The sequence below is a fragment of the Dendronephthya gigantea genome, unplaced genomic scaffold (assembly GCF_004324835.1).
Source record: "Dendronephthya gigantea isolate DGI-Jeju-01 unplaced genomic scaffold, DenGig_1.0 000275F, whole genome shotgun sequence".
NCBI lineage: Eukaryota > Metazoa > Cnidaria > Anthozoa > Malacalcyonacea > Nephtheidae > Dendronephthya > Dendronephthya gigantea.
The window spans coordinates 177,618-183,902 of record NW_021163285.1 but is presented as its reverse complement, the minus strand read 5'-3'; the positions used below and the strand labels follow the sequence as shown (position 1 = coordinate 183,902).

Sequence of the window (6,285 nt, the reverse complement as noted above, 5' to 3'; positions counted from 1 at the left end):
TGCTGAGTAGCTATATAAACAGCCAGGTATCATACTTGACCCATCATCAACATGTGTTGTACCCTTAAATTTATTTTACTTTGTCAAATGCCAGAGGTTCTGTGGTACGGTACTCATCAAAGAAAGACCTTTAGATCTTATGTAACTAGTTAATGGAAATAAGTAAATACTATATAGTACTAAAAATTCTTCATCCTAGATCACTATTTTAATTAATAGGTTGGTTCATTGTATGGTGCTTGGGACTACATAGTAGCTAATGCACAAAAGAATTTATCACCGAGGTCTTTATTGGGTACAAAAAGGAAAGCATCTACAACAACTGTTTGGAAACTCTATGAAAGATTACCAAATTTCAGCTGAAGCCATGAAGAACGCACTAGCTTTGAAGTACCAGAATTTCTTGTCCCGAAGAAAGTTTACACTTGTTTGCAAGACACAAGCATCCTACTTCAATGCCAACAAGGAGATATGGCTGCCAAAGAATATTAACTGTCTGGGGTTGGATCTGAGGCACCCTCAACCAGTATCCTCTAAAGCTGTTGACTTGTTTGTGAAAAATCTTGACATTGGTGATATTGAGCAGTTACCAGGCACATCAGGAGTTTCAAGGACAATCACTGGCCTGGTCTTTATGATTATTGATTTGCATCTTCGAGTACAACATCTCTCAAAAAAGCTTGTTTGGTTTGATGAAATGGAAAATCATTTCATATTCCAATTTTCTGATGATGGTGCTCCAGAGACAAGTGATCTCACAATGTCAATAGGTATGTACTGTAAATTCTGGAGTAAAATAGGCAATAATACATGGATGTGTGGAAGCATGGAACATGAGAAATCAATCCTATATTTATCAATCCTATAATATGGTATTAAACTAACTTAGCTTCAAATATGGAAAAAATTTCAGGAGTGCCAACATGTTGCATTGATGAAACCTGTTATCATTTTTTGACTTTTCTTAGGATATATAATCACAGTGCTTATGTGCCCTATATTTATTCAATAGGAAGTGTTACTATGTGGAATCTTGGGGACCGTGTCCGAAGTAGAGATTTCCAGTATTTACTGCACTGTGTCAGCTTGGAAGAGAAACATCAAATTTTAGAAGATCTTTGGAAGCAGCACACTGATGAAATGGCTTTATTGCAAGGAAATGTACTAACAGTTGCAGGAAAGCAGTGTACTGTTGAATTCCAACCGAGTGCAGATATGTCATGGCAAGGCTGGTCCAATAATGAGTTAAACCAGGCTGCTACACATTCCTCTCCATATGCAAATGTAAGCAAAGCCAACATCTCAACAATGGGTGGTTCTATTGGCAATGCTGATACCGATACTTGGAAACCTTGTACTAATGCCACCAGAGAGGAACATGCAAAGTTAGTAAAAGCGTACATTTCTTCACTGCCAACTACACTAAAGGAGGAGACACGACATAGCAAGATGTTAGAGTATATGGCGGAAAATGGCATACGTCAACTGGGTCCCCCTCGTATTGGTGTATTTGCCGAAAGACAACGCCCTGAACCTCTGCATTGTGAGATAAATGCATGGCAGCAAGTTTTGAACATTATATACTTAGAATCTGTGCAAAGGGACAAATTTCATGATTTTATTGAAGTTTTAGGTGCTCCAGTCTCTACTAAAAGTTCGGCAGCTGATGCTTCACAGACTGAAACTGGTGAATCCCTAACTAGTGAAATGAGTACAAGTAATCCAGTAAGCCAGTCACAAACAATTGGTTGCGGCTTGAGATTCCTGGTAAGCAAAGTCAAAGAGCATCATGATGATAAGAATAGGAGACACAATAAGATTCGTACCAGACTTATTGGGTGTCAGGCCACTGCTTTAGCACTCTATGCATATCGCTTAGTAGATGCTTTGCAGTTTCCTAACGAAACACCTCTGCATTCTTTAAAACGGCTGGCATTGGGTAGAATGATTTATTACCTGAGGAATGCCTGTGCTATATTCAATAAGCTGTCTGCCACACCTGCAGACCTGGTGGAACTTGAGGACAATTGTAAGTTATTTTTCAATTTGATGTGCTTATTCTACCCCACGTCTGTGAACGTCACCACATGGACAGTTGGATACGCAATTCCATACCACGCTACCAAGTTGTATGATATGTATGAAGTTGGATATGGCACAATTTCCCTGCAGGCTAAAGAAGCCAAACATGCTGCTGTAAAGAAGGACTTGGCATTGACAAACAGATCGAACAGCACAGATACTAAAGGGAAATGGTGGCAACTTCTAAGAGCTAACTATGTGCGCAGCTTTTATCTACCTGAGAACCAGCCCATGCCAACTACCTACAAGTCACATTATCAGTCTCGTGTTTCATCACACTGTGACCAGCCAGGATTTTGTAATTGTGGCAGGAAGATAGAAAACAATAATGTTTTTTGTCATGATTGCCTATCGAGTAGGGAGATTGTGACATGTGCCCAAAACCAAGAACTTTCTCAGGAGCTGATTATCCTTTTGAAACCGGTGTATTGTGAAATTTGTGGTGAGCGTTTTGCTGACAAGTCTATTTTGGATCCCCATTTAGGGATTCACAACAGTGACACTGGTCCAGTTGAATGCAGTAGGAAGAATCCAAAGCAGATGAGTGTGAAAGAACTTAAGGAAGAACTGCGTAAATTAAATTTAAGTTTGTTGGGCCGAAAGGATATAGATTAGCTGGAGGATGCTAGAAAGAGGGCATAAGAGAGAGCATATAAGAAAGCATAGCAGCATAACTTAGTATGAATAAATCTGTCTAATTGCAGTGAAATATACTGTACATAGTTTCAAAACAGTGTAGTTTTAAGCTTTTTAAATTTAGGTTGCATTCAGGTTTATAATTGTTGTTATATACAAATAATACAAATTTCACAATCTTCTATTTGTGTATAACCTAGTACCTGTAACTCTTCAAATTTGACAATTTTTTATTGCTAGTTATTTTTTACATACTTTTTTGACTAATTAGATGTTTGGTAAAATTTATATTTTGACAGAGAATTTTCTAAAAGATGTTTTTTCATCGAATTAAAGAGTGTCAGGTACTGGTTCATGTTGTCAAGCATTCCAAAAAAATGTCACTTGTTGCATTACATTGTTCCACAAAAAATGATGTTCAGCGTATACCATATTTTTCACTCACTTCACAGTTGCCTTAGAGATTAATTTCATATTTAATGAGCCTTAGAATAGTGTTTTACACCCTGCTTTCTGGCTGGTTATACCCATGTGTTTTGTGCACAAATATGATTGGATAAATCATGTTACTGGTTAGGTTTGGGTGAGAATCAGAGAGAAATCACTTTGTGTGCACAAAACAAAACATAAAATTTAACATTCTGGCTTCACAACTGATCAGTATGCATGTCTCTGAGTGTCAGTTTGCTTAAGATTTAGAAAAGCCCTACAAAAACAAAATATTCAAATGTTAACTTGTTACTGACTGTTCATCAATGACTGTAGGTGCCCATCAATAGCATAGTCATCCACTGAGTATCGTTGGAATAAAATGTTATTGTAGCACGTTGAGATTTCATGGTGTAGTCAATGCAAAATGGTGTTAATTCAGACACAACAATGGTTGACCTGCCATTGTAGACAGATATCATCTTTTTAGATTCTGGGCACTTTGCTTTCTTAAAATGCCTGTATGCAAAGAACACTTCGCCAGAAAATCTTGCTGGTGAAAACAACTTCTTCATTGTGTCCATTTTTTGAATAGAGACATAATGTTTGAACTCTTGTTGTTTGTATGGACATCACCAGAATACCCACGCACGAGGACGATAATGTGGTGAAACACGGCCCAAGGGATAAACAATGTTACTGGATTTACCAAACCAGTGGCTTTTGATTTGAATAGCCGGCTTTTTAAGGAGCTACCTATTTCCTTTAAATAGATGTCGAGCAGAGAACCAACTCACTCAAGCTTGTTTCCCACCACTTCCTCAAGTTGGGAATCCATATTCGACATTCCATAATTTGGCTTTCGCCTTGCTTTTCGGACGGATTTTATCCATTGGCGTTCCACTGAAAACTTCATGGACACAACAGAGCTATTCCAAAACCCATCTTCGCGTTCAGTTGCAGAACTAGATGCGCGCAAATCAAGAACTTCACCTCCGGTTTCTGGATCAATATTTTCAGAAGACGCCATCTTGTTTATGAAACTTTCGCAAGTACTTCATCTTCTAAGAATATAATTGATCTATCACGCGAATAACTGCTGAAAAAACGAGCCCGCACGAGTGGGAGAAATTTCTTGCAGGATAACCAACGTGTGTCCATGGTAGAACCAGGCAAAGCTTGGTAGGTGGTGCTACATTTGGGTTCACCGATTTTGTTCAAACTTGGTACAGTTGTATAGCATAGTGAGTTATGAACTGTCACAAAGTTTCAGCTGGATCAGTTCTTTTGGTGCTAAGTTACAGGTACCCCACCTCAAAAAGACCATTTTGACATCAAATACAACATAAACGTAACTTAATTTGAATGAGGCAGAAAAACTTAAACTTAAATTGTAGAAATGTGGAACCTCCTTTTGTCTTGAGCAGAGATGCTGCTTACTCATACGTTAAAGAGAGGTGCACTTTACTTCCATACCGTTGTCATGGCAACGGTATGTTTAAGCCCAAGAACTTTAAATGTTGAATTTACCCTTTTTTTTCGTGTTATTGAGAGGTCAATATCTCCAAAGTCCACTTCGAAAATGAAAAAATTTTCTGTTACTCCAGTAAATCTATTGCTTAAATTACTAAAGCACGAAAAAAATCTGCGGGCACTCAATAACCTAAAAATGTATGGGGATTCTTTCGACCCTATACTTGATCCAAATTCAAAGTCAAATCAAAAACAAAAAAGAAAACTAATTTTTAATTCGCCAAACTGAGGCCTTAAAATGTCTTCTAACAGCAGCCTGCAAGAATCCATTTTGGGTTGCAATGCAATATATTTCAACGATGTAAGCAAATGTTACTTCAACTACATAGTATTATAGCGAAATATTTAATAAGAAAATTCCATGTCTATTTACCTTTGGTACTATGGTTCTGAATTTGGCTACAAATTGTATTGTTTTTGGAGACAGTTTTCAAAACAGTCAATTTCAGTATAATATCAAGTTAGACAACGTACTAAGGATATATTTTTGAAGAGGTTCACTGTCGCTCTGCATTATTCATTCAGTTGAGTGAGATTACTAGCTGTTGATAATAAGTAGTCGTTCAGCTGCCAATGCTGTGATGTCAAATTCCTTTAAAATGTTATGGTTTAGTAACTTGTTGATGTAGAGAGTCTCTTCGATTTTTCAAAAAGAAACTTAAATGATCTATAATAAAAATATCGATCGGCAATGTGCGTTTTAACAAAATAATAAGACACCTTTTTAATAATAATAAGACATCTTTTAGCAAGTGGATATAAGGTAAAAGCGCATCAAACACCACGATGAGGACAACTGCGGATCGGGCCTTTTACGTTGTCTTGTTTTACAATTTGATGGCACAATGAATAGCATCTACTTTCTTCTGTCTGTCTAATGCTTCTTCTAGCCCATCAATTTCATCATCATCAAGATCAATATTGCAAGGGAGTTTGCCACATTTGTTGAGAACACTCAATCTTGAAAAGTAGCTCTTTCCTACCAGTTTCCTCCCCTTCCAAGAACAACTTCTTTAAATATTCTTTTACATTATCTGAAAAACGGGCTTTCGTTTTAGACTTCTTTAATGCCCAGCCCATTTCCGCGCCAGACGTAACCTTACAATTGCAATCTTGCAGAGTGCCATGCTCTAGGATTCCGGTACCTTTTGCTACAGTACCTACAGATGTACAGGCTTCTACCCACTTTCTTTTAATGCAATCAAACAAAGATTCCTGATGTGCTTTATACATGTGTTTTCCTGAATCCTGAGATGCCGTTCAAGAGCGCCATTAGATACAAATACTTTGATGCAGTTAATTTCTGGACAGTTGAAACCTCTAGCTGTACTTATCTCCTCTGAGGAAGAGTCATCCGATTTCTCGGCCGCCTTCGCTGTGGATTTGCCTTCCTTTTGGGTTCTCTTAAACGCTCCTTTATCTTCCACCGGATCACTGAATGTTTCAACAATGCAAAGATCTGTTTTTCGCTGTGAACTAGTCATATCCTTGAGCACCTTGTTCTTCACAACTTTTCCCTTGGCAACGCTAAACGCTTTCCAGACTCGTATTCCAGTGCTAAGGAATTCAAAATTATTCAGTGACTGTATCCCCTTCCAATTATGA

At 37.8% G+C, this 6,285-nt stretch overlaps 1 pseudogene; it reads left to right on the top strand.

Moving 5' to 3' along the window:
* The first annotated feature begins 219 nt into the window (after window positions 1-219).
* On the top strand, window positions 220-2,697 carry LOC114541223 (annotated as a pseudogene).
* The last annotated feature ends 3,588 nt before the right edge of the window (window positions 2,698-6,285 follow it).